Source organism: Triticum aestivum, chromosome 7A, assembly GCF_018294505.1.
Source record: "Triticum aestivum cultivar Chinese Spring chromosome 7A, IWGSC CS RefSeq v2.1, whole genome shotgun sequence".
Taxonomy (NCBI): Eukaryota; Viridiplantae; Streptophyta; class Magnoliopsida; order Poales; family Poaceae; genus Triticum; species Triticum aestivum.
In genome coordinates, this window is record NC_057812.1 from 464,894,514 (window position 1) to 464,904,677 (window position 10,164).

Genomic DNA, 10,164 nt, shown 5'->3' on the forward strand with positions numbered 1-10,164 from the left:
AGACTCCGCCGCCACGAGGCGGAACCTTGGTGGAACCAATCTAGGGCTTTGGCGGAGCTATTCTGCCGGGGAAACTTCCCTCCGGGAGGGGGAAATCATCGCCATCGTCATCACCAACGCTCGTCTCATCGGGAGAGGGCAATCTCCATCAACATCTTCACGAGCACCATCTCCTCTCAAAACCCTAGTTCATCTCTTGTATCCAATTCTTGTATCCAATTCTTGTCTCCAAGTCCGGGATTGGTACCTGTGGGTTGCTAGTAGTGTTAATTACTCCTTGTAGTTGATGCTAGTTGGTTTATTTGGTGGAAGATCATATGTTCAGATCCTATATGCATATTAATGCCCCTCTGATTATGAACATGAATATGCTTTGTGAGTAGTTACGTTTGTTCCTGAGGACATGGGAGAAGTCTTGCTATTAGTAGTCATGTGAATTTGGTATTTGTTCGATATTTTGATGAGATGTATGTTGTCTCTCCTCTAGTGGTGTTATGTGAACGTCGACTACATAACACTTCACCATAATTTGGGCCTAGAGGAAGGCATTCAGAAGTAATAAGTAGATGATGGGTTGCTAGAGTGACAGAAGCTTAAACCCTAGTTTATGTGTTGCTTCGTAAGGGCCTGATTTGGATCCATGTGTTTCATGCTATGGTTAGGTTTACCTCAATACTTTTGTTGTAGTTGCGGATGCTTGCAATAAAGGTTAATCATAAGTGGTATGCTTGTCCAAGTAAGGGCAGCACCCAAGCACCGGTTCACCCACATACAAAATTATCAAAGTACCGAACGCGAATCATATGAACGTGATGAAAACTAGCTTGACGATATTCCCATGTGTCCTCGGGAGCGCTTTACATCATATAAGAGTTTGTCCAGGCTTGTCCTTTTCTACAAAAAGGATTGGGCCACCTTGCTGCACCTTAGTTACTTTTGTTACTTGTTACTCATTACAAATTATCCTATCACAAAACTATCTATTACCTATTATTTCAGTGCTTGCAGAGAATACCTTGCTGAAAACTGCTTATCATTTCCTTCTACTCCTCGTTGAGTTCAACACTCTTACTTATCGAAAGGACTACGATAGATCTCCTATACTTGTGGGTCATGAAGACTCTTTTCTGGCGCCGTTGTCGGGTAGTGAAGCGCCTTTGGTAGGTGGAATTTGGTAAGGAAAAATTTATATAGTGTGCTGAAATTTACTGTGACTTGTTACTATGGAAAGTAATCCTTTGAGGGGCTTGTTCGGGGTATATTCACCCCGAACAGTAGAGCAAAGAGTTGCTCCTCAACCTACTGAACCTACTAAAAATGAAAATGTCTGCTTCAAAATTCCTTCGGGTATGTTAGAAAAACTGCTAGCTAATCCTTTTACAGGAGATGGAACAAAGCATCCTGATGAGCACCTAGTATATGTGGATGAAGTTTGTGGATTATTTAAGCCTGCAGGTGTGCCCGGAGATGTTATTAAGAAGAAGGTCTTGCCTTTATCTTTGAAGGGAGATGCATCGACATGGTATAGGCTATGTGATGATACGGGGTCATGGAACTACAAACAATTGAAATTGGAATTTCATCAGAAGTTTTATCCTATGCATCTTGTTCATCGTGATCGCAATTATATATATAATTTTCGGCCTCACGAAAGAGAAAGCATCGCTCAATCTTGGGGGAGGCTTAAATCAATGTTATATTCATGCCCCAATCATGAGCTCTCTAGAGAAATGATTATTCAAAAATTATATGCTCAGCTTTCTGATAACAATTGCACCATGCTCGATACTTCTTGTGCTGGCTCTTTTATGACAAAGACTATTGAATTCAAATGGGATTTATTGGAAAGAATTAAACGCAACTCTGAAGATTGGGACCTCGACAAAGGTAAGGAGTCAGGTATGACACCTAAGTTTGATTGTGTTAAATCTTTTATGGATACCGATGTTTTCCGTAAATTTAGCACTAAATATGGACTTGGCTCTGAGATAGTAGCTTCTTTCTGTGAATCTTTTGCTACTCATGTTGATCTCCCTAGGGAGAAGTGGTTTAAATATCATCCTCCCATAGAGGTAAAAGTAGCTGCACCTATTAAAGTTGAAGAAAAGACTGTCACTTATAATGATCCTATTGTTCCTACCTCTTATGTTGACAAACCACCTTTCCCTGTTAGGGTAAAGGATCATGCTAAAGCTTCAACTTTGGTTCATAAAAGCAATATTAGAACTTATACACCTCCTGAGCAAATTAAAATTGAACCTAATATTGCTATCGTTAAAGATCTCTTGTCTGATAATATTGATGGGCATGTTATTCATTTCCTTGATGAGACTGCTAGAATTGCTAAACCTTGTGCTAAAGATAAAAACAGACCTGTGGTAGGCATGCATGTTATTTCTATTAAAATAGGAGATCATTGTTATCATGGCTTATGTGATATGGGTGCTAGTGCTGGTGCAATACCTTACAACTTATACAAAGACATTATGCATGATATTGCACCTGCTGAGATAGAAGATATTGATGTCACAATTAAACTTGCCAATAGAGATACTATTTCACCAATGGGAATTGTTAGAGATGTTGAAGTCTTGTGTGGGAAAACTAAATATCATGCTGATTTTCTTGTTCTTTGTTCCCCACAAGATAGCTTTTGTCCCATTATATTTGGTAGACCCTTCTTGAACACAGTTAATGCTAAGATAGATTGCAAAAAGGATGTTGTTACTGTTGGTTTATATGATATGTCTCATGAATTTAATTTCTCTAAATTTCATAGACAACACCGTGAAGAGGAATTGCCTAGTAAAGATGAAATTATTGGTCTTGCTTCTATTGCCGTGCCTCCTAGTGATCCTTTAGAACAATATCTGCTAGACCATGAAAATGATATGTTTATGAATGAAAGAAGGGAAATAGATGAAGTATTCTTTAAACAGGAACCCATCCTGAAACACAATTTGCCTGTTGAAATCCTAGGGGATCCTCCTCCACCCAAGGGTGATCCCGTGTTTGAGCTTAAACTGTCACCTGATACTCTTAAATATGTTTATCTTGATGAGAAAAAGATATATCATGTTATTATTAGTGCTAACCTTTCAGAGCATGCATGTGACGCCCCCGATTTGATCGTACACTAATCATACACACAAACGTGTACGATCAAGATTAGGGAATCACAGGAAGATATCACAACACAACTCTACAAATAAAATAAGTCATACAAGCATCATATTACAAGCCATGGGCCTCGAGGGCTCGAATACAAGAGCTTGATCATAGACGAGTCAGCGGAAGCAACAATATCTGAGTACAGACATAAGTTAAACAAGTTTGCATTAAGAAGGCTAGCACAAACTAGGATACAAATCGAAAGAGGTGCAAGCCTACTGCCTAGGATCCTCCTAAACTACTCCTGGTCGTCGTCAGCGGCCTACACGTAGTAGTAGGCACCTCCCGAGTAGTAGCAGTCATCATCGACAGTGGCGTCTGGCTCCTGGACTCCATCGTCTGGTCGCAGCAATCGGGTATAGAAAGGGGGAAAGGGGGGAGCAAAGCAACCGTGAGTACTCATCCAAAGTACTCGCAAGCAAGGAGCTACACTACATATGCATGCATTGGTATCAAATGGAAAAGAGGTAGCATATGTGGACTAAACTACAGAATGCCGGAATAAGAGGGGGATAGCTAGTCCTATCGAAAACTACACTTCTAGCCGCCTCCATCTTGCAGAATGTAGAAGAGAGTAGATGGTAAGTTCACCAAGTATCATCGCATAGCATAATCCTACCCGGTGATCCTCCCCTCGTCGCCCTGTGAGAGAGCGATCACCAGTTGTATCTGGCACTTGGAAGGGGTGTTTTATTAAGTCTCCAGTTCTAGTTATCATAAGGTCAAGGTACAACTCCGGGTCGTCCTTTTACCGAGGGACATGGCTATTAGAATAGATCAACTTCCCTGCAGGGGTGCACCACATTTCCCAACACGCTCTATCCCCTTTGTCCGGACACACTTTTCTGGGTCATGCCCGGCCTCGGAAGATCAACACGCCGCAGCCCCACCTAGGCACAACAGAGAGGTCAGCACGCCGGTCTAAATCCTATGGCACAGGGGTCTGGGCCCATCGCCCATTGCACACCTGCATGTTGCGTACGCGGCTGGCGAGCAGACCTAGCCTCCCTTAAAAAAGAGCAGCCATTCCAGTCCAACCCGGGGCGCGCCGCTCAGTCGCTGACGTCAAGAAGGCTTCGGCTGATACCACGACGTCGAGTGCCCATAACTGTTCCCGCGTAGTTGGTTACACTACAAAAAAATACACTTCCGTGATGATACTTGTTTGTCACAGTAGGTCGCGTTTTCTGTCATGCATGTACATCCATGACGATTTTATGACAGAATCAAGATAGTCATACATGTGCTGTCATAGAAGTGTTCCATGACATTACCAAAATTATCATCACCGAAGTGTCCACTTCCATGATGATAAATCGTGCGTCACAGAAGTGCTTTCGTCAAGGGTGACCGACACGTGGCATCCACTGTAACGGAACGCCGTTAAGCTATCGGGTCGGGTTTTGGATCCGATAACCCGTTAACAGCCCCGACCAATGGGGATTTTCCACTCATTGGACAGAAGGCGCCTATGATACGTCGACACGTGGCACGGCCCAACAGAGGCCCATTCCTGTGAAAAGGCCAGCCCGTTTGACTTGGTCAAAAGGTGGCGGGCCGGCCCATGGAAAGCCTGTTAACGGCATGTTCGCATATAGCCCATTTATAGCCCGCTAACCCAAGGCCCGTTACACCCTATTCGAATTAGGCCCAATAGCGTCATCTGGGCCATCCAATATGATTCCATCCCGTTTTCACTTTTGGCCCATGTATGGCCCATGACGTCTTTCAGCCCATATGAGGCCCTATGTAACTCTTGGCCTATTAATGGCCCGTGGTGAAACTGGCCTGTAATGAACAGTGTATCACTTTACACCCATTAACGGCCCGTGGTGAAACTGGCCCGTAAAGAACAGTGTATCACTTTATACCCATTAACGGCCCGTTATTCCGTTGGGCCGTTTCTAGCCCATGTTATCTTTCGGCCTTCTCAGAGCCCATTTATTCTTGGGCTATGTTCCAGCATTCGTTTACTTACGACCCATTACTGTCATTTTCTGCTTGTGGGCCAAATTCAGCCCATGGTTACAGTTGGCCCGTTTGTGGTCCGTTAATACATTGGGCCATTTTCATAGCGTCATCAAATACGGCCTATTAACGATGGCCCATTATGGTCGGCCCACGAACGGACGATTCCAACTCTAGCCCATTTACGGCCACAATGCGGTCTGTTTGGCCCATGTTTGGCCAATCGATCATACGGCCCGTATAAGACCCATTGATGATACGACCCGTAGAAGGCCCACTGTTTCTACGGCCCGTAGAAGGCCCACTGTTTATACGGCCCATAGAAGGCCCACTGTTTCTATGGCCCGTAGGAGGCCTAGTGTCACTATAGTAAATATTAGCCCATGGTTATTGTGGCCTAGTTTTAAAAAATAGGTTATTGCAGCCACTAGCAAACCGCAGAAAAAGAACTGCACTGAGTACAAGCAAACAAATAAACAAGACAACAAGGAAATAAATAAGCAAGCAACTTACACTAGGCTATCACGGCTATTACACATATTACATCCACTGGGCATCAAAGTTCGCGACCAGTGCAAATATAGGGAACACAGCAGCATATAAATGCCACAGCAAAACAAGTCCAAAACTGAAACCACTTCAGAAGAGCTCAAGAAACAATATCCTGGGTACCCATAATGCTGGCAAGATGCTTAGCAAGCTTATTAACTTTCTCTTGTTTGGCGCTTAAGTCCTCCAGCGCTTGTTGTTGCACAAGAAAGTATGCATCTGAATTCTGCATGGACTTCCTTAGTCCTTCGGCTTCCTGTCGCATAACATCTAATCGATGTCTTTCAACTTGAAGTTGAGACTCAAGAAGCCGAACTGATTTAGGCAACGAGTTTGAAGAGCTGGTGCCAGCAGTGGTAGCCAGTAACTCGAACACTACATCAAGACATGACTTTGGGGTTGTCTCAGTGTCTTCAATATAGTTCTTATCAGCTTTCTTGGAGACCAACAGGGGTGTCTCACTATCTTGAACCTTATCTGCATTACTTCCTTTACCATTGCATAACAGGGTATGCTTCTCCAATATTTTATCCGCGTTCTAAGAGAGAAACAAACAAACACATCTCAGGTTTACAATGTAGTATATGAAACTCATTTTGGTAAACTAGTTCAGTAGTAAGGTGGACAGGATAACAGCATGAAACAAACATATATCTATGTAGTATGGTCACTGTATGGTCTATATCATTCTAGTTTATGTTGGCAAATCAAGATAGATACAGTTCGAATCATATCTATTTAAGACAAAGCAGCATAGATAGAATATAAGTGTGGGAAACTACACAGCAATAACAACACTTGTAATGTGCATGGCATGAGAACATAACTGTTTATTCAATTGAAACTAAAATCAACATAGAGCAAGTTACAACAGCAAACAGCCAAATACGTTGAAGAAACAGGTTTAAAACATACCTGTTGCGCCATTGGAGTTTCAATTGCATCCTTCAATTTTGAAATTAGTTGGTATCAGTAAATACAGTGATGCAAGAGCAAAGTAGTATGAACCATAGCTACAGAACCTGACCTGAGAACAATTCTTCTTCTGCTTTAAGCGTTGACTTTGGGTTCGGAGTGGTGGTCCTCGTGATTTGGGCACTGCAGTTGCCTTACTAACTGCTCGTGTTTGGGTGCTTTGTGGTGGAGACGGTGTTGTGTCAACGGGAACTGGGCGTCTATCTGATGGGGTTGGGGTTAGAAGGGGTCTAGCTAGTTCTCTGTCCAACTGGGTAGGGGTACAATCTGCATGAGTGTGGGTTATGTGTGGTGGGGCTGGTTCTTGGGCAAGTACAACCATGGTTCTATCTGTATCGACAGGTAGCACGATCTTTTCTGAAGACCGTGTTTCTACTCCCACAGATACTGCCATCACTCCCTCCAATTGAAATGGCTGATAAACAAGAAAAGTAATTGAATGTACAGACATTGTAAGATAGACAGGTGCAATGGATAGTAGGGAAGAAAACAGGGCATGAAATAATTCACATTTATGTTGTCTAAGCAAACAGAATAGCAGGACATAATTTCACATATATGATGGCTAATTAAACATGATAGCATGACACAATTTCACATGTATGATGGCTAACTAAACAGGATAGAATGACATACTTCAAAATATGATGACTATGTAAACAGGATGACATGATATAACTATATGATATGTCTATTAAAGTGGTTGGCATGTCATAAATCACAAACATGCCGTCGATGGAAACATGATGGCATGATATAATTCACGGATAGAATGACATAATTTAAAATATGATGACTATGTAAACAGGATGAGATGATATAACTATATTATGTATTTAGAAAATGGGTTGGCATGCCATAATTCAGATACATGTTGTCTATGTAAACATCATGGCATGACATAATTCAAATATATGATTTATATACTAAGGAAGTGAGCAGAGGGCAATCACATATATGATGTGTCAACTAAGGAGATGGCATTCAATATTGTGTATCTCTACTCCTAATGGAGCAGTTGGTAGTCTCGCTTCCAGGTTTTTTTTCGTCCCACCACTTTCGTCCGGTTTTTTTCGTAGGTTAACCGTCGTAGATTTTTTTCGATGTTGGTTTCTTATTCACCGGTTTATTTACCTCTCAGCTCTTTCCTTGCAAATCAGCACTTTCCAAATGTCCACGCAATCACGGATCTAAATTTACTAACTTATCCAAATCAACCGATACCTTCCATTATTGCAAATTTCTTTAGGAAACAAATAATAGATTTTAAGGAAACAAATAAAAGATTTTAAAGACGCATCATACTTTACTAACAATCACTAAAAATCAAATCTAAATTAATTAACCTTACCTTAAATCACTCAATCACTTTAATTAGAAAACATTTTCTTTCCTAACTGCACCCCGCTTAGTGTGCACATAACAATCCGAAGTAATTAGAGTCACATGATTGAATCCATTTATTTAGAGCGACATGATTGCGTTCCGGGATGGAGGCCATGATTTCGTCGAGGTCGTTGCTGCCTCCTACACTCAGGGTGTGTCGCCGAGATCGAGGCGAGCATGAGGAGCTGTGGCCACCGCCATGGTCACCCCATCGCAGGGGATGGAGCACGCCGTCGGCCTACAGCTTGTGGAGATCACTGTTGCTCTTCAGGTCGCGTGGTGACCGGATCTTGCCGATGTGTCCCTCCCCGACGACCTCCTCTTCGCCCGGTTGGCTGGCATGGATCTCGCCACTACTGCCCTCAACTTCTCTGCCTCGAGCTCGACGGTCAGCCACCATGGATCCCCCAGCTGGAGGGTCACGTGAACCAGCCGTCCTCCCATGCTGCAGCGGCGAGAATGTGACATGGCTCTCCGTACACGAAGAGTGGAGTTCGGTCAAGTACTTATATACTTGGCCTCTACTGCTGATCCATGTACATGGAGAAGAACAGGCAACCGCTCATTCATGCTTCGTTCCACTCCTTTGCGCTACATTACTGGAGGTGACATTTTTCTATCTCTCTATGTTGTAACAAGCCTGCTGCCTGCATAGTTAATGGATTTTTTATTTAAATTTATCGCTGCTTAGTGCTTTGTTGCAATTGTTCACCCAAGATTCTTATATATAATCTGAGCGTATGTAGGCATACTTAGCTTTGCTATTCCATTTTTTTCTGGCGCATAGAAATAAGAGTATTGTCCAGGTTAGGTATTCAATTGAGTATGGTATTTGGATTGCTATCAGAATGTCTTTTCTATGCATGTGATTTCTCATATCTGATTATAATATTTGTGAAGTCGTGCATTGCACGTGCACTTGGAAGCGGGCCCGTGGCCCGCGCTGGACGGCGCCGACGCCGACCCGAACCACCTCGTCCGCGTATTCTTGGAGTTGTGGCTGGTCGATTTACATGAAATTAATTCCCTCAATTCTGGTGGCAAATATAATACACATAATCCATATTGTTATGCACTAGCGTGTATGTGTGAAATAGATGGATTATGGTCCCGTACCCAATAAGATGGATATGTGTGTGTGTTAGAGCGAGAGGGAGACGGGGATAGAGAGTGAGGAAGAGGGAGGGAGAGTGTGGTTCTGTGTGTGTGTGAAGATTTGATGGTAAAAAAAGTCGCCAATGTCGTAATATTGAACTCTTAAAGTTAATGTGGCCCCGTTGCAACGCACGGGCGTTCTTCTAGTATGATGTAAAAACTAAGCATTGCAATACAACATATGCATTATATGAGTAATATAACCCTGCCAAGTTTGAGCATACACCTCAGGGGGATAATAGGCCTGGTCATCTGCCTCTGAATCCTCCTCTGAAGAGCTATCTGTAACCAGCAAGATATCTGCTTCAGCAGGTAGCATTGTCTGCTCTGTAGACCTTGTTTTAACTCCAGATTTCTCCATCACCAATTCAAATGGCTGATGCACAGGAAGAGCAGTTGAATATACAAACATTATCGACAAAAGCAATGAGAAATACAAAAAAAGGACGGCATGATATAATTCACATATATGACGCTTGCCTAAACAGCATGGCATTACATAATTCACATACATAATGCCTTGCAACAAGATAACATTGCATAATTCACATATATAATGTCTTGCAACAAGATGGCATTGCATAATTCACATATATGGTAATTAGATACTAAACAGGTGGCATTCACACAAAGCATGTCTAAACTAAGCAAATGACATAGCAATGCAAGATACCATACGCACGATAACAGCAACATAACCCTGCCAAGTTAGGGCATGCACCTCGGGGGGGGGGGGATATGACTGGCCATCTATCCCTAAATCCTCCTCTGAGGAGCTACCGGTAACCAGCAAGACATGCGCTTCGTCAGATAGCATTGTCTGCTCTGAAGACCTTGTTTCCACTCCAGATTTTTCCATGACCGTGCCGAATGGCTGATGCACAGGAAGAGTAATTGAATGTACTAAAATTGTTGACAAATTTAACACATAATAAAAAAATGATGGCATGATATAATTCA